At 46.9% G+C, this 19,857-nt stretch overlaps 1 pseudogene; it reads right to left on the reverse strand.

Annotated features, from left to right (window-relative positions):
• Nucleotides 1–19,510: 19,510 nt before the first annotated feature.
• Nucleotides 19,511–19,582, reverse strand: LOC146854129 (small nucleolar RNA SNORA17; annotated as a pseudogene).
• Nucleotides 19,583–19,857: the final 275 nt, after the last annotated feature.

The raw sequence follows: 19,857 nt of genomic DNA on the forward strand, positions 1-19,857 counted from the left end.
AGAAACTCTGGGGATACCAAATATTATAGGCTGTATAGGCTATTATAAGTGGTATCCCCTAAGGGTATCGGAGGCAAAATCTTGTAGAATGATGTACAAAATGTGAAAAGATACTGTAGTCTGCTATCAAATAAAAGGCAAATTCAATTGGTCAATGGCTAAAGGGGAACCCATGAAACATAGGGGATACAAGATATTATGGCAATGCGTGAGCCATAATATTTGGTATACCCTTAATAAATGATGTTGAAAAGCAAAAGGAAGTGTGATATTTGGTATAGAAATACTGTGCTCTCCCAGCCAACATAAGGCGATGTCAAACTGAATCCTGGTAACTTCTAACCCGAGAAACACTGGGGATACCAAATATTATAGGCCGTATACGCTATTATATTTGGTATCCCCTAAGGGTACCGGATGCAAAATCTTGTGGAATGATGTACAAAATGTGAAAAGATACTGTAGCTGCTATCAAATAAAAGGCAAATTCAATTGGTCAATGGCTAAAGGGTAACCCATGAGACATAGGGGATACGAGATATTACAGCACTGTGTGAGCCATAATGTTTGGTATCCCATAGTAAATGATGTTGGAAAGCAAAAAGAAGGGTGCCATTTGGTATAGAAATACTGTGCTCCTCCAGCCAACATAAGGCGATGTCACATTGAATCCTGGGAACTTCTAACCCGAGAAACTCTGGGGATACCAAATATTATAGGCTGTATAGGCTATTATAAGTGGTATCCCCTAAGGGTATCGGAGGCAAAATCTTGTAGAATGATGTACAAAATGTGAAAAGATACTGTAGTCTGCTATCAAATAAAAGGCAAATTCAATTGGTCAATGGCTAAAGGGGAACCCATGAAACATAGGGGATACAAGATATTATGGCAATGCGTGAGCCATAATATTTGGTATACCCTTAATAAATGATGTTGAAAAGCAAAAGGAAGGGTGATATTTGGTATAGAAATACTGTGCTCTCCCAGCCAACATAAGGCGATGTCAAACTGAATCCTGGTAACTTCTAACCCGAGAAACACTGGGGATACCAAATATTATAGGCCGTATAGGCTATTATATTTGGTATCCCCTAAGGGTACCGGATGCAAAATCTTGTGGAATGATGTACAAAATGTGAAAAGATACTGTAGCTGCTATCAAACAAAAGGCACTTTCAACTTTTCAATGGCTCAAGGGTAATCCATGAAACATACGGGATACAAGATATTACAGCAAAGAGTGAGTCATAATATTTGGTATCCCCATATTAAATGATGTCGGAAAGCAAAAGGAAGGGTGATCTTTGGTATAGAAATACTGAGCTCCTCCATCCAACATAAGGGAAATTCAAATTGAATCCCGGCAACTTCTCACCCAAGAAACACTGGGGATACCAAATATTATATGCGGTATAGGGAATTATGGTTCGTATCCCCTAAGGGTACCGGAGGCAAAATATTGTGGAATGATGTACAAAATATGAAAAGATACTGTAGTCTGCTTTCAAACAAAAGGCAATTTCAACTATTCAATGGCTAAAGGGTAACCCATGAAACATAGGGGATACAAGATATTACAGCAATGCGTGAGTCACAATATTTGGTATCCCCCTCGTAAATGATGTTGTAAAGCAAACCGAAGGGTGCTATTTGGTATAGAAATACAGTGCTCCTCCATCCAAAATAAGGCAAAGTCAAATTGAATTCTGGTAACTTCTAACCCAAGAAACACTGTGGATACTAAATATTATAGGCCGTATAGGCTATTAAATTTGGTATCCCCCAAGGGTACGGATGCAAAATCTTGTGAAATGATGTACAAATTGTGAAAAGATACTGTAGTCTGCTATCAAATAAAAGGCAAATTCAATCGGTCAATGGCTAAAGGGTAACCCACGAAACATAGGGGATACAAGATATTACAGCAAAGCGTGAGCCATAATATTTGGTATCCCTATAGTAAATTATGTTGGAAAGCAAAAGGAAGGGTGTTATTTGGTGTGGAAATACTGTGCTCCTCCATCCAACATAAGGCGAGGTCAAATTGAATCCTGGTAACTTCTAACCCGAAAAACGCTGAGGATATCAAATATTATAGGTCGTAAAGGTTATTATAATTGGTATCCCCTAAGGGTACCGGAGGCAAAATCTTGTGGAATGATGTACAAAATGTGAAAAGATACTGTAGTCTGCTATCAAATAAAAGGCAAATTCAATTGGTCAATGGCTAAAGGGTAACCCATGAGACATAGAGGATACGAGATATTACAGCAATGCGTGAGCCATAATGTTTGGTATCTCATAGTAAATGATGTTGGAAAGCAAATGGAAGGGTGCCATTTGGTATAGAAATACTGTGCTCCTCCAGCCAACATAAGGTGATGTCATATTGCATCCTGGTAACTTCTAACCCGAGAAACACTGGGGATACCAAATATTATAGGCCCTATAGGCTATTATATTTGGTATCCCCTAAGGGTACCGGATGCAAATCTTGTGGAATGATGTAAAAATGTGAGAAGGTATTGAAGTCTGTTATCAAACATAAGGCAACTTCAGCTGGTCAATGGCTAAAGTGTAACCAATGAAACATAGGGGATACAAGATATTACAGCAATACGTGGGTCATAATATTTGGTATCCCCATTGTAAATGATGTTTTACAGCGAACAAAAAAGGTGCTACTTGGCATAGCAACAATGTGCTCACGCATTCAACATAAGACTATATCAAATTAAACCCTGGTAATTTCCAACTCGAGAAACACAGGGGATACCAAATATTATAGGCCATATAGGCTATTATATTTGGTATCCCCTAAGCGAACTGGATGTAAATTCCTATGGAATGATGTACAAAATGTGAAAAGATACTGTAATCTGCTAGCAAATAAAAGACAACTTCAAGTGGTCAATGGCTAAAGGGTAACCCATGGAAAGTAGGGAATACGAGATATTACAGTAATGGGTGAGCCCAAAAACTTGGTATCCCCATAGTAAATGATGTTGGAAAGCAAAAGTAAGGGCGCTTATTGGCAAACGAATACTGTGCTAAGCCATCCAAAATTGGACTACGTCAAATTGAATCTTTGTAAGTTCTTACCTGAGAAGCACAAGGGATACCAAATGTTATAGGCGGTAGAGTCCATTATATATGATACCAGATATTACAGCAATGCAGAAGCTGTAATATGTGGTATCCCCATAGTACAATATTATGGAAAGCGGAGGGAAGGATGCCATTTGGCAGGAAAATACTTTGTTCACGCAGACAACAGAATGTCATGTCCAATTGAATCCTGGTACGGTCTATCCCAAGAAACATAGGGGATACCAAATATAATAGCCCTTATGCGCCTTCCGGCCTGGTCACCCCCACGCTCCTGTGCCTGTGCCTGCTCCCGCAGCCCCAGCCACCCGAGGGCCGCCGAGCCCACACCAGCCTCCCGCAGCCCCAGCCACCTGAGGGCCGCCAAGCCCGCTCCAGCTTTCCCGCCGTCCCAGCCCGTGGCCCCGCCCCCCCGCCAGCCGATTGGCTCGTGCTCCCGCATCCCCGCAGACCCTCCCGACCGGCTCCCTTCTTATGACGTCCCCAGAGCGACCGCGCAGCGGACGCGCGCAGCTGGAACGCTGATTGAGCGCCGAAGGTGCGCCAAAGGTAAGCCCGTCTACGCCCGTCCGCGCCTGGACCGCGCCCAGCGCCAGGACCCCTGGCCCCCGCAGACCCCAGCCCACCCGCCGGACGTACGACGCCGCCACCCTCAACGCACTCAACGCCGGCAGAAGCCCAGGATGCTACCGAGCCACCCCGAGACGCACCCACGGACCCTTCTGCTGCAACTCCTGCAAGTTCACCTGCATCCGGACCTGCACTACTCCAGCACCAACCAAGACCAAGACGAGCAACAGCAGCAGCCACCTGAAATGCATCCTGCTCAACACCCGCGGTCGAGCTCTGGAACCTGCTCGACACCACAGCCCCAGACGTCGCCTTCCTCACGGAAACCTGGATGAACGCCTCCTCAACGCCCGACATTGCCATCGCCATCCCAGACGGCTACAAGATCATCCGAAGGGACCGCATCAACCACACCGGAGGAGGCATCGCCATCATCCACAGGAACACCATCCGCATCACGCCCAACACTGACGACACCCTCGCACCTCCCAAGCACCTGCACTTCCAGGTCCACATCAACCCCAAGACCACCCTCAGAGGCACCCTCATCTACAGACCCACGGGACCACGCACACAATTCAGCGAAGACATCGCCGACTTCATCAGCCCGCACGCCCTCCCCTCCGCTGACTACATCCTCCTCGGGGACCTCAACTTCCACCTGGAGAACAACAACGACCGCAACACCACCACCCTGCTGGACAACCTCGCCAACCTCGGACTCAAGCAGCTGGTCACCACCCCCACCCACTACGCCGGACACACACTCGACCCCGCATCCAGCAAGGACATCGCCTTCAGCCACGCCACCGGACTCCACTGGACGGACCACAGCTGCGTCCACTTCAGCTTCAGAAGGACCACGATCCACCACCACCAGCAACAGGTTGGAACAAGATCACAGCCGACCAGCTCGCGACCGCCCTGAGCAAAAACCCACCCACCAGCGCAACGAACCCCAGCCAAGCGGCCACCAACCTCACGAAGTGGATCAGCGACTGCGCAGACGACCTCGCCCCTCTGAAGACCCCGACTAGCAGACCCGGTAGCAAGAAAGCCCCATGGTTCACCGACGAACTCAAGAGCTCCAAGAAGAACTGCCGTGCCCTCGAGAGAACCTGGCGCAGAGACCCAACACCGGACAACATGACTGCCCTCAAGCTCGCCACCCGAAAACACCACCAACTCATCCACGCCACCAAGAAAACCGCATTCAAGGAACGACTGGACAACAACGCACACAACAGCAAGGAACTCTTCAACATCGTCAAAGAGCTTTCCAACCCCAACGCCGGTAACAACGACATCACCCCTTCACAAGACCTCTGCAACTCCCTCGCCTCCTACTTCCACAACAAGATCGCGGACATACACAACAGCTTCAGCACTCAACCGACGCACGCCACGACCGAACCACCGCCCCCCACCACCACCCTCCGCGCCTGGACCCCGATCAGCACCGAAGACACCGTCCGCACGATGAACTCCATCCACTCCGGATCTCCTACCGACCCCTGCCCTCACCACGTCTTCAACAAGGCCGACGCTGTCATCGCACCCCACCTGCGGGACATCATCAACACCTCCTTCGACACCGCTACCTTCCCGGAGAGCTGGAAGCACGCCGAACTCTTTAGTAGACTAAAGAAGCCATCAGCCGACCCCACCGACCTCAAGAACTACCGCCCCATCTCGCTGCTCCCGTTTCCTGCAAAAGTCATCGAGAAGACCGTCAACAAGCAGCTGGCCGCCTTCCTCGAGACGAACGGATCCCTCGACCTCTCGCAGTCTGGCTTCCGAGCCAACCACAGCACCGAGACCGCCCTGATCGCAGCCACCGATGACATCCGAGCTCTGCTTGACAACGGAGAAACAGCGGCCCTCATCCTCCTAGACCTCTCCGCGGCCTTCGACACTGTCTGCCACCGTACACTAGTGCAGCGACTCAGCAACGTCGGAATCCAGGAGAAGGCACTGGAGTGGATCATCTCCTTCCTCGCCGGAAGGACACAGAGAGTCCGCCTCCCCCCGTTCAGTTCTGAAGTCATCTGCGGCGTTCCTCAAGGCTCCTCGCTCAGTCCAACCCTCTTCAACGTGTACATGAGCCCCCTCGCAGACATCGCACGCCAGCACAACCTCAACATCATCTCCTACGCCGACGACACCCAGCTGATTCTCTCCCTCACCAACGACCCCGTCACCGCCAGAGCCAACCTCCACGAAGGGATGAAAGAGGTAGCCGAATGGATGAAGAACAGCCGCCTGAAACTGAACTCGGACAAGACGGAAGTCCTCATCCTGGGATCCTCACCCTCCGCCTGGGACGACTCCTGGTGGCCCCCCGCCCTAGGCAGCGCACCCAAACCAACAGACCACGCACGCAACCTGGGCTTCATCCTGGACTCCACCCTCTCCATGACCAGACAAGTCAACGCCGTCTCCTCGTCGTGCTTCAACATCCTGCGCATGCTACGAAAGATCTTCCGGTGGATCCCCACCGAGACCAGGAAGACGGTCACCCAGGCCCTCGTCACCAGCCGTCTGGACTACGGCAACTTCCTCTACGCCGGAACCACCGCCAAACTCCAGAAAAGACTTCAGCGGATCCAGAACGCCTCAGCACGACTCATCCTGGACATCCCCCGTCGCAGCCACATCTCCGGACACCTGAGAGACCTGCACTGGCTCCCGGTCACCAAGAGAATCACCTTCCGTCTCCTCACCCACGCACACAAAGCCCTACACAACCAAGGCCCAGGATACCTCAACAGCCGCCTCAACTTCTACGCTCCCATACGCCAGCTTCGATCGACCGGCCACGCCCTCGCCACCGTCCCCCGCATCCGAAGAGCCACCACAGGGGGACGGTCCTTCTCCTTCCTCGCCGCCAGGACGTGGAACCCCCTCCTGACCCACCTCCGCCTGACCCAGGACCACCTCGCCTTCAGGAAGCAACTCAAAACCTGGCTGTTAGAGCAGTAGCGGACCCCCCTCCCCTAGCGCCTTGAGACCCTCTGGGTGAGTAGTGCGCTATATAAATGCTTTGATTGATTGATTGATTGATTATGAGACATTATATTTGGTATCCTCCAAAGGAACTAGATGTGAAAGCTTGCGCTGTGAATTAAAAAATGTGAAAAGATATAGCAGTCTGCTAGCAAATAAAAGACAACTTAAGTTGATATGTGGCTAAAAGGTAACGCTTGAAAAGTTGGGGATTCTAGATATTACAGCACTGCAGAAGCCATAATATTATGGAAAACACAGGGAAGGGTGCTATTTGGCAGAACAATACTTTGTCCACAGAATGCCATGATAAATTGAATCCTGGTAAGCTCTAACCCAAGAAATATAAGGGATACCAAATATTATAACCCAAACAAGGCGTTATATTTGGTATCTCCGAAAGGAACCAGATGTGAACGCTTGTGGAATCAAATGAAAAATGCAAAGAATTAGTGTAATGCACTGTCATATAAAAGGTAACTTGAATTGGTCAGTGGCTAAAAGGTAACCGTTGAAAAGTAGGGGATATCAGAAACTACAGCAATGCAGGAGCAGTAATATGTGATATCCCCACAGTAAAAGATGTTGGAAAACACAGTAACGGGTGCTATTTGGCAGGAATATACTGTGTTCATGTAGCGCAAAGTATGCCATGTCAAATTAAATTCTGGTAAGCTCTAACCCGAGAAACATAGGGAACACCAAATATTACAGCCTTTACAAAGCATTATATTTAATATCCCCAAAAGGACCCTGATGTGAAAGCGTGTGGAATGAAATCACAAATTTGAAATGATACAGCAGTCTGGTATTAAAAAAGGCAACTTGAGTTGAAAAGTAGGGGAAATAAGATTTTACAGAAATGCATGAGCTGTAATATGTGGTATCACTTTAGGAAAAGATATTGGAAAACTCGAGCAAGGAATCTATCTGTTAGAAAAAGTAATGTGCTCCTACAGCCAACATAAGGCCATGTCAAATTGTATCCTGGCAAGTTCAAGCTTCAGAAAAATAGGGGCTACCAAATATTATCGGCTGTACAGGCCATTATATTTGGTATACTCCAAAGGAAGCAGATGTGAAAGCTGTGAAATTATATCAAAAGTACAAAACAAGACTGTAGGCGTCTAACAAATAAAAGACCATTTAAACTGGTCAGTGGATAAAAGGAAACCTTTGAAAAGTGGGGACAAAGATATATTAATGCATGTGCAATTTTGTTTGCTACCCCCATACAAAAAGAGATTGGAAAACAGAAAGATTGGTACACATTGTTAGAAAAAAAATAATTGTGCTCACTTAACCAATATGGAAATGCGTTGTTACTTACCCATTTCAAATGTTTTCTAAATGTGAAATACAAAATGCTATAGAGCAAAGGGAGAATGTGCTGTAACCAGTAGCACCCAAGATTAGCTGCTAGTCACTAACCAGACCAAGTTGAGGGAGTATCAACCATCTAAAACCAAATAACATATTGAGGCTAAGGATATTTTTTAGCTTTCAATTTTTTTTTTAATGTGCAATGTTTCCCCTTGAATTTGGCATGCCCTTCACTTTGCACCTGAAGCACCCGCCTAGTACACCTTATAAACTCTGACCGTAACGTTTATTTGTTAATATGAAGCTTGCGCTCCAGGTATGTGAATGTCTGGATTCTCTTTGGGTTGTTGACCATTACACTGTTCATTTTCACACAGCACTTTTAGTGTTCCCAAGCCAGTCAGTCTTCTCTTTTAAACTATAAGAGCGCTTTGCATGCAGCAATTTTTCAGCCATACTGTCAATCTTAAAAGAGTAACAAAAAGTCCCAGAATGCTCAATGTAGACTAAAAACTGACGATTTACATCTCTCATAATAAAGGGAGACCTGACACTGGGGCTGCACCAGAAACAAATATCATGTGGTTATGTTTACTATTCTGAAACAGCCAAGTGTTGGCACAAGAAAATGTATTTGTGTAAAATGCCCTATATTCATTTGTAACAATTATGCTTCCCTTTAATAATTATTGTAGGAAATGACCATATTTTGTGTGGCGTCCCTCCAGATTTTTCCCATATCTGCTTTGCTGGCTTTACAACTCTGTGCAATTTACCCCTGCTAGTAGGGTGCCTGTGTGCCCTCTTAAATATGGTTAATTTGGCTTATTTCTCATTGGAATATTTAACTTGCTTGGATGTCCTTACTATATGATGTACAAAGTGAACACAGGGTCCGGAAATGTAATGGCACTAGAGGACTGCAGTGCCTATAGTGCCATCAACTACAGCAGCAGGGCAAACATGGCTTCAGGCCTACCTTGTGTATTCCTGACTGCTGCACTGTAAAGACTTACTGTGCATTCATTCAACAAAACGTTTTTTGTTAGGTAAAATCATTTATTTTGAATATCAAAAAGTCTCTCCTGTTTAGGCTGTATAGCCCACAAGGCAGTGTGCATGGTCTATGAAAGTAGAACAGTAGTAATATACAGTTAACAGTAGAAATATACAGTTAACATGCCCTTATAGTGACTTGCACCCAAAAACTATTTGTACTGTGAGAAGGCTCTTGCTATCCCAAAGGGAAACACTGGTAAGCGATTGTAAAAATAAATGTTGGTATCTCCAGTTAGGGTCCAGCTACAAAAATGTTGAAACAACTAAGTGTCTCCTGTAACAGGCAAATGTTTGGTAACACCTGGAGAGGTCCGGGCTTATGTCCTTCTTATTAGGCTGGCCCCAAATGCTACCTCCAGAACTGGTGTAGGGTGACCTCAGAGAAGGAGAGTGTTGATTTCTCTGGTCATACATCTGGGAGGGCAGTGCACACAGGCTCTGCATAAAGAGAAAAGGATTTCTCCATCTTGGATTTTGAGAGTGAGAGGGCACTGTGGGATTGTTTACAGAAGGGCAAACAGGAACAGATTCAAAAGCGGGTAGGGTTAACCCTAGGAACTTTTACCCATTCGCTTTGAGCGCCATTAGGAGCAATACACTCGTTGGTACCAAGCGTTAATATGGAACCTCAAGACACCCTTTTTAATCACACTTTATGGACCTGTGGAAGAAGAGAAGAGGACCAGACCTGATTTCTGTGACTAGAGCAGAGCCTTGAAGGATTGGGCTTGCTTTCCCTTGTAACCAGGACAAAAAAGTAGACGCCTATTGACCTGTATAGCTATAGGACCACAACAAGCTGCAAGAGGACTTTTCCATGAAGTGCCCAGCTGACCAATAACAACTGGACCTGGCTTGATATCTGCTGATGGCCTCTTCTGGAGTGATTCTTGACTCCCAACTGTTGTTTCTCAGGTCCTGGAAACCTGAGTTGTGTCTAACTGCACTTGTCATTCCACCTCTGAAAAGTTGGTACCTACAAGGTTTTAGATATCCAATTCTCAAGAGGACCGGAACACACAAACCCATTCTATCCACCCACGGCATAGCCACGCTGGTTTGAAGAAAGTGGTTTCTCCCACTTGGAGCTTCGCCGCAGCAGCAAATCAGTGGGCCCTGATCGATAAGGTACCGGGCCTCATGGAACTCACCGTCGGATACAGACTGGGGGCTTGACCCAGTGAAGGATTTTGACTTCAATTTTAGAGACTGAGTCCCAAGGAAAAACTCTACTGTGGCCATTGACTATCAATGGTGTGTAATCCTTTTCAGTGCTATTATCACTTTAATCTTTAAAATTCATATCTGATGTATCCCTTAATGGATTAGTCTTGTTTTGGTGTCATTTGGCTTATTACATTTTACTCTATTTGTATAATTCGGTTTGGTATTTTTATTGCTTGTTGTTTTTTTACTTTATAACTGTTCTGACAGTGGATAAATAAGTCACACGTTGCCCAAAATTAAGCCTGTCTTATCTACACCAATCCTATCAGCGGGTAGAGCTTAGGTTAATTAGTGACTTTGAAGGTCCAGGCTGTCTCGAGTTGTGAATATTTCTTGAGATGTATAAGTTGTCCACCCCAAATATGAATCCAATTTCTTGCAATCATAGAAGAAATGCATATTTTTAAAGGACTGCTTTGTGTGCTTCTTGTTTTAGGTGTAAATGTCAAAAGGAAAAAAAATACATAGTTGTATTGCTTTTTAGGTTGAGCCTAGGGGACGCACATGTGCTGTCTGGAAGACCTGTTATATTGATAAAGGAGTTTGCTCCTGCCTGCTGCTTACCATTGGTTCAGTCCAGTGTCGCTCTTCTTTGTTGCCTCCTAAATGGTTCATGCAGTGATACCTCACTTCAGTTTTTCACAGAGGAGCACCGCCTAAATACAGTTTCTTTCCACTTGCATTCTTCATCTGTTGTTGGGTAAAACTATTTTTTCTTATTGTTGCAGCACGGCATGCCATTCTTTATCACTGTGCAACAAATGTAAAGCCCAGCTCATATGTACAGCCGCCCACCCCTGCATTTCTCTCATTACCAGCCCAAAACCCCCCATTTCTCTCATCAGTCAGTGGTGAGAATAAAATAGTGGTGGCTCGCCTGGATGCTGTGAACTTAAATGCATGAAGTCTGCCCTCCGTGTGACAGTGCCTCTGCTAAGAGCCGTCTCGCTTCTTTCGCTGGTACTTGTTTTGTGTTGCTGCCGCTGTATTAGGTTCGTGAGCCCTCAACCATGATTACGCAGTTTGCGATCCCTTAACCAAGATGGCGCATCCTAAACAGATTATCTTCAGTGTTGAAAGTACCTTAACTAATATGGCGCCCTTAGGGTGACAAAGTAAGGGTGCTGCGCTGGTCAAAATAATCCAGTTTTTGCCTTCCTTCTGTCTCCGGTGCTGGCTGAGCTGCTGGAGGACCTGGAAGACAGCAACGAGACCATGGGGTCCACGCTGCTGCAGCAGCAGCAGGTGAAGCTGGGCCTGGCAAAGCTGGAGCAGGCAATGCGCATGGCCTTGGAGCTCCATTTGTTCAGGTAGGGCAGGGTGGTGGGCTGTCTGGGCAGGTACAGCATCACAAGTTCGGCAGGAGTGCTTTTTAATAAAATACATGCTGAACACCTGAAACTGTTATCTGCAACTTTGCAAGGCATACAAAATGTTTCTGGAGCATGCTTTGGGTACAGTTATACTTCTGATTTGTGAGGCTAGACTATTGTTTTTTCAGAGCACAGTGTAGCCTTATTTCCTCTTCGTATTGCTTCAGTGAATGTATGGGTCAGGTGTTTGGTGAGAGAATAAGGACTTTCACCTAGCCCATCAACTAAAGCAGTATATTAAACATTCTGGGGCCATACTGCAGATGAGTGCGCCAGCGCTAATTGTCGCTGTGCGCCAGAGTATGTCTGTGCTTATGTGCATTTGCGTCTGTGCGCAAATACAATATGCACACAGACGCAAACGCTTATAAACACGGAGTTCAAAGTCTTCACCAACATCATGGCGCATTACAGACTGATCCTCTGTAATGCCGTTGGGCGCACAATCTAGCGCACAGTGACAATTAGCGCTGGCGCAGTCATCTGTAATACGGCCCCAGAATATGATATCTTCTGTTAGGTCTTCAAATCAAGTAAGCAACAGAGATACAGGGAAGCTGCTGCTGTGAAGGCTCACTCGGAAATGTTGCAGTCCTCAGAACAAAAAGACGGTAATGCTGCCCCTGCTGTGCCAGTCATGCCATCCCTTCCTTGCCCTCACACAGTTACAAGTCGCAAGGCTCCGGAAACATGTAGCATGCCCTTTGTGTGCATGTCATGCACCAGAGAGTTTACAAATAGGCCTATATTTGGCAGTCTCAATGCCACAGAGTGGCATAATTGTGTTCATCAACAGGGCATTGTCAACGTGTCCTTGCAACGTGCAGAACACCACATGCAAGTGCTATAAATGGGAGCACTCATCAGACTTTTCCTTTATCAGTCATAATTAGTAAGTGCCTCTTGTAAGGTTTGATGGAACACAGCATTTAAGATTTGAATGGGTTAAACCAGCGTCCAAGTGTAGTACTGTGTTGGAAGACTGCAGATTAGGGAGGCATCCAAGCAGCTGACAATGAAGCTTAGTTTCGGGGTAAGGGCACAAAACCACCACCAACTTCTGAATTATAAATGGGATTTTATGTTTATTGAAATCTGGGCCACCATGTAGCCTGATATATCATCCGGTCTTGACCAAAGGTCCAATAAAGTACAAAACTTTCCTTTTTATAAATATTTTCCCTATGTGTCCATCTTTTTCTTTCCATACCAACCATCTGTAACTTTCCTACCTATGCATCACCTACCATCTCTTCATTCAACTGATCACCCAGACATCCATGCATGTGTAACCATCCATCCATTCAAGCATTCATACAAATAGCTATCATTCCACCAACCCATCCATCCTAACTGCACCTCTGCTTCTTAAACGCTCACATTATCTGGATGGTAGCCACATAATTCCACTACACACCACATACACCGACTCTACTCTATAACACATAATTTTTACATTTACAACGCCAATTGCTTTAACTCTCGTTTTCTAACTGATCACTCCACTGCAAACAAAAACAAGCATTAGCAATGCAATAGGTCTCGCATTTGCGAGAGTTTAAGCTATCGGCATTGTAAATGACAAGGCCTTTTATTTATCTGCTTTGTAATTAACACATAAATAAAAAACATTGTCATTTAAAATGCTAATAGCTAAAACTCTTGTAAATACGAGACCTGTTTCCTTGCAAAGAAGCAGTCGCCATTGTCCCGGGGTGCTTGGAAAGTGAAAGCACGAATGGCGTGCTGAATATTGCAGGAAAGCGTGTTCTGCCTGCAGTAGGAGAAACTCATTTGAAAACCTTTAGATTAGATTGTGCAGTGCAGCATGAGGCATAAGCATGCACCAGGTTCTGTGAGTGAAAACCAGCCATGTGGGAAACCAGCATTAAAGTGTGCTGTGCAGTGTGAGACACAAGTGTGCACAAGGACCTGTGCCTTAAAAACAGTATTATGGAAAACCAGCATTAGAGTGTGCTCTGCTACATGAGACACGAGCGTGCACCAGGGTAAATATATGAAAACTATCATTAGTGTGTGCTGTGCAGCGTGAGGCATGAGCGTGCACCAGGGTCTGTGCACAAAAACCAGCTGTGTGGGAAACCAGCATTAGAGTTTGCTGTGCAGCGTAAGGCATGAGCGTGCACCAGTATCCGTGTGCGAAAAACAGCCATGTGGGAAACCAGCATTAGAGTTTGCTGTGCAGCACGAGACATGAGCGTTCAGCAGGACCCGTGCATTAAAACCAGCCCTGTGAAAAACCAGCATTAGTGTGTGCTGTGCAAAGTGAGACATGAGCGTGCACCAGGATCTGTGCGCGAAAGCCAGCCATGTGGGAAACCAGCATTAGAATGTGCTGTGATGCGTGAGATACAAGGATGCACCAGGATCTGTGTGTGAAAACCAGCATCAAAATGTGTGCTGTGCTACATGAGACATGAGCGTGCACCAGGATAAGTGCATGAAAAATACCCCTGTGGAAGCCTTCGTTAGTGTGTACTGTGCAGCATGAGACATGAACGTGCACCAGAATCTGTGCATAAAAAACAGACATGTGGAAAAGTAGCATTAGAGTGTGCTGTGCAGCATGCGACACAAGCGCGCACCAGGATTTGTGTAGGAATACCTGCCCTACTATGTGGAAAACCAGCTTTAAACCGTGTTGTGCAGTGAGTGACATGAGCGTGAACCAGAATTCCTGTACAAAAACCTGCCACGTAAGAAGCTGGCACCAGAATGTATGCCGTGAGCCACCAGCATGCACCAGGATACGTGTACGAACAAAGGCAGTAAGGGAACTAGTCCCAGAATGTGTGCTGTGCAGCCTGAGACACAAGCGTGCACCAGTATCTGCGTACGAAAACCAGCAATGTGAGAAACGAACATCAGAATGTGTGCCACCAGTGTGCACCAGGAGCCATGTATGACAAGAATTTGCAATGCAATAGGTGTCGCATTTGCCAGAGTTTAAGCTATTGGCATTGTAAATGACAATGACTTTTATTTATCTGTTTTGCTAATTAAAACATAAATAAAAGGCATTGTCATTTAAAATGCCAATAGTTCAAACTCTTGTAAATGCGAGACCTATTCAAAGAAGCGGCCGCTGTTCAGGGCAGGACTGGGAACCAAAACCGGCCCTGGCAAAGTGCTCGACCGGCCCCCCGGTGGGGGGGTTGGGGGTGCCGCCGAGCTCTTTGCCAGGGCCGGTTTTCGGCCGATTTTGTTACAGGGACGATTTTGCAGCTATGCTGCAAAACGGCCCTGTAACAAAAACGGCCCCCAGGGGCCCAAAACCGGCCCCCACCCGTGCGGCACACCAGGGGATTGCCCGGTGCCTGCTACGGCCAGTCCGGCCCTGCCGCTGTTATCCCTGGCTGCTCGGAAAGGGAAAGCACGCATGGCGCACTGAATGTTGCAGTAAAGCATGTTGTGCCTGCAGTAGAAGAAACTCAATAAAGAAAATAGTGCTTACAGACTAAAAAAGACGTACCGTGTAACAGCTGAAGTAAAAGGGCCAGTCCTCATGGGAGGTTACAAATGAAGACAAGGCGGTGCTAAGGAGGAACTTATAAGCCTATTCACAAATCAGAAGCCAGCATTTACGAAGGACAATGACACAAGCCAATGGCAAATATGGGAGGAGAGTGTACGGGGCTTCTATTCCATGCTTCAATACATCATGCCACAGAGTAGCGCATGCGCTGCCCAGGCTCGACCTAGAAAATAAGTAAAAAACATTGCCATTTACATCGCCAATATGCTCTAACTTTCACAAAAGTATGAGACAGATTGCGTTGCCAATGCTTGTTTAATTAGCATGGACACAAAAAGATAGGGCAGCTGGTAAAATGCCAAGTATGTTATATGAGTCAAACTAAACATGCACTGTTATTCAACTTATTGTGCAAGTTTGTCATTAACACCTTGTAACATTTTCATTATATGAAAATCAAAACACTTTCTTTTCCCCATTTTAATACTTTGCTTTTTTCATTGCCTTTTTTTTTATCTTTACCCTCTTTCGCTCGTTTTGATATTATTTTTCCCTTATATGAACCCCCTGTTGTTTATATTCTCTTCCCCTCATGTTATTTCGTTAGGATTCGATATGCTTCAGCAATAGTTTCTTTGCTTTCACAATGTTTATTCACTTAATTGCTATTTCCATTACGATTCATTTTCTCCATTTATTTCTGTCTGTCTCTCTTTGTGCAAAAGTTTATCGCCTGAGCCGAGTTTGGCATCCTGTTTAATCGTGTATCCCCTAACTCAGCCCGAGCAGTGATCAGCTGCTTCTGTCTGAACCTGCCCGGGCTGAGTTTCGTTTCCGAAAAATCCCGAAGTGCAGGGGATACACGATACCTTGGGGATACCAGATATTACACAACACCGTGACGACAAAAGGTAGAAGTTTTCCGGTTTCAATGCCACTAACTAGCACAGTAATACCATCACTTAAAAATACATCTCTGACCTCTGTCTGGATGGTGATGAATGATGATTATTTTACATCAGGGGCAAAACCAGACCCACAACTGAATTTTGGGGAAGGTTAACGAGGGTGGGGGAGGGAGAGGGCTGATGGTGGGACGGTATAGCACGGTCGTTTACACTTCAGACGCCGGCAGGACCAAATTTAGAGTCCGATGCAAAATTACACGTGAGGGTGCCCCTCACTCTTGTGGTACTGCAAGTATCGCACTGTTGGATTTAATAAACGGTTACAAATTATTTAGAATGCTCTCAAATACTTTTTAGGAATCTTCTTCGTGTGTTTACTCATTCCATTTCAGGGTTAAAGCTCAAAGGGAAACAAGCATTGGCCACGCGGCGGCGAAAGTGAAGCAGACGCGGCCGCGATAACAAAAGCATTAACATACACAAGTGAAAGTGATCGAGATTACGATCGCGTGCTACGGAGGAAAGACACATGGCGCTGCGCGCGTGCACGTTCACGTGCACTGAAGCTTTAGGCCACGGCAGCACTTTGAAAAGCCTGTATACAAAATGTCTCGGCCAGATCAGCACAAGCGCTGGATCAGGCGAGACCTAAAAATCCATTAACCAATACCTATAGTAACTCACTCACACGTGACTCGTCGTCTACTAGGTCTGACTAAACGAAACCAGGTGCCTGCAGGGGGCACGGCTGCCAGACACAGTGCCGTTGCTAATTAAGTGATTGGATGCACGATGCACACACTACCGGAATTTCCGAGAGGCCGCCTCAGGGTTGTCACTGCTACCCCTTACCTCTGACTCCAGCATGCCCGTGCAGGGGAAGGCGCGGCTCCTTTAATGCCGAAGGTACAAGGCACTCTGCACTGCTCCCTTTGCCTCCTGCAGCGGCCGCCAGCAGAGGTGGAGGATCACTTCGGGGACATAGAGGAGGAGAACGAGCAGACGCGGCCGGAGTAGCAGTGAACACGAGGTGTGTCTGCCTTGACTTTGACGAAGAGGCTCCAACGTCACCCTCGCTCCTGGTACGCCTGCGTCTCAGCCAATCCAGACGCTGCTCCAGCAGCGTCTGGATTGGCTTGCGCAGTAGTAGTGCGCATGTTCTGTTTAGGGCTTAAAAAACTTTGCACCCAGCCCGAACATGTGCACTAGGCTGCTCATTAGAAGAGTGGCTTGGAACAACCCTCGCTCTTCTAATGAGCAGCCTAGTGTGCGCATGTTCAGGGCTGGTCGCAAAATTCTTATGCCCTAAACAGAACATGCGCACTCTTGCTGTGCGCTCCGCCGACCGGCACCTGATATCATGATGATTACTCACTCATCACCAGTCATCAGGCTTTTGTACTGAACTCCTGCTGCCCCGCCCACTTCTGAGCCGACTGCCAGTGCCTCCGGCGGCCTGGGATTTCATTTAAATAAATCATATGAGTGAGAGAGACTGAGAGTGATGTGACGGTGACGGCAACGATTGGTAGTTGTTACCAGTCAACTCGAGTGCCTCCAATTAATTGGTGAGGCAACGCCCAAGCGCCCTAATGGACGCACCGCCCCTGGACTGGACTTGAGCACATGGAAGTCGATGGCGGTTTTAAGGCTACTTAGAAAATCCCGCTACAGTCATTGCAATAGGTGTAATAAGAAAAATGTGACCTCTTACATAAGATGGTAAGAAACGCTTAACCCTAAAGTGGTTGTCTCGTTCTTCACTGGTGTAAGCCAAAGAACGGCACCCCGGCCACAGCAGCGACGTCTTGGGCCCCGGAAGCCGCGATCCTGGTCTCTGCCACGCCTATCCCTCCTGCGGCTACTGTGGCTCCTTTCTGGTGACGGCTCTCCTTGTCATGTCTGTGGAGTGAATTAAGGGATCTAGCCTTAGGCAAAAATGCCATGCAGTAACAGTGAGGAAGATGACATGGCTTAGACGAATTGAAGAGTTGCTTTAAAAATGTCATTGCCGATCCTTGGGACCATGGAGGAACTTAAAAGTTTGAGTCTAATCGCATAAAAATAGCCAATAAGGGAGGGAGCAGGAGTACAATTGTGTTGCTTTGCTAGACTTGACTAATAAAAGTCTGTGGTTTCCACAGTAAACCTCGGTGCTTGAAGATTAAACCTGGCACCCATTTTTAAAGTGCAATTTCCTTCAAAGATATTAAATGCACGGGGTTTTCAGGTGACATCATTTCAAGCAGATAACACTATCTGCTCCAAACATACTTTACAGTACAATATAATGCCAGTTAATGAATGCGTTCTGAAAAAGTTTAAAACATCATCATAATATACTTTAACATCTCAAAGCTTGCACCCATAACCATTTGCACATAGCAAGGGCAAAACACTGTAGCTTTACTCGCTTGCCTTAACCAAGAGTCATGTGCAACAACCCACCAGGAGAAAACTCTCGTATAAGCCCTTCCCGGCAGCGCTATTAAAGTGGAGAGGGGGTCTCACTGCACTGCTGGGTGTTTGCTGCTACAAGGTGTTGGGCGAACAATGAAGCAACCAATCGGTACAAGTACGTGTGCTTTACGAAGGGGCCCTGTTAAAAAGACTTCAAGAAATACACAGCTCATGCCAACATTCATTTAGGGATGCGCTGTCACTCTTTCCACTTGGATATTAAGCCTACGTATACTCCCTCAAACCCTTGGGAGCTGGGGAAGAGCTTCCCAAGCTCCCGAGGCCATCCACCCCGTTTCTGTGAAATGACAAAAACGGGGGCCTTTAGGCTCATTTCAGTTTCACTTTCTATGTGCTCAGGGGGCTATCTCAGCACCCTGAGCACGTAGAAAGATGGGAGAGGTATCATTGGAAAGGGGAGAATCTCCAGGAGGGCGATCCCCAAGAAGGGATCCACCCTCTAGACACCAGGGAGGGGGGAGCAGCCCCTTGGGCAAGGGCCTTTGCTCCCTCCAACAAATTTGGCCAAATTCAGTCTTTGGGGGCAGAAAGCTCACTAAACGCCAGGGATTTTTTTTTAGGCCCTTGTTTATAGGGTGGGGCTGTTCAAAACGGGCATTCCAATGCCCCCACCCCTGCCACAATGACAGCCTTTCTGCCCCCCCTGGGGAGAAGATGGGGGCAGTAGCCCTCAATCTGCCCCCTCGGGAGGCAGAAAGCCCACTAGACGCCCAGGAGTTTTTTGGGGAAATTTAATTAGAGTGGAGGCTACCCAAAACATGCATGGCAATGCCCCCACCACAATTACAGCCTTTCTGCCCCCCTAGGCGGCAGATGGGGAGATGGGGGCAGTAGCCCCCAATCTGCCCCCCTGGGGGGCAAAAAGCCCACTAGACGGATTTTTTTGGGGGCATTTTGAATTTGGGTGGGGGCGGCCCAAAATGGGCATGCCAATGCCCCCACCACTCCCCCACAACAATTACAGTCTTTCTGCCCCCCCTGGAGCAGATGGGACAGTAGCCCCCAATCTGCCCCTCCAGGGGGGCAGAAAGCCCACTAGAAACCAGGGATATTTTTTTATTCATGTAGGGGTGGGGGCTGCCCAAAATGGGCTTGACGATACACCCACCCCCTCAAAGAAATTCCAGTGTTTCTGCCCCCCCTTGTGGGCAGAAAGCCCACAAGGCGCCAGCGATTACACTGGCTTTTTTTATGCGTGGAGGTGGGTCTGCCCAGAATGGGCATACCAATGCCCCCACCCCCACAAAAAATAGCCACAGTCTTTCTGCATATCGGGGCAAACCCCCCCCCGCCCCCCACCGAT

This window comes from Triturus cristatus, chromosome 4_1 (genome assembly GCF_964204655.1).
Source record: "Triturus cristatus chromosome 4_1, aTriCri1.1, whole genome shotgun sequence".
In the NCBI taxonomy this organism is placed as follows: Eukaryota; Metazoa; Chordata; class Amphibia; order Caudata; family Salamandridae; genus Triturus; species Triturus cristatus.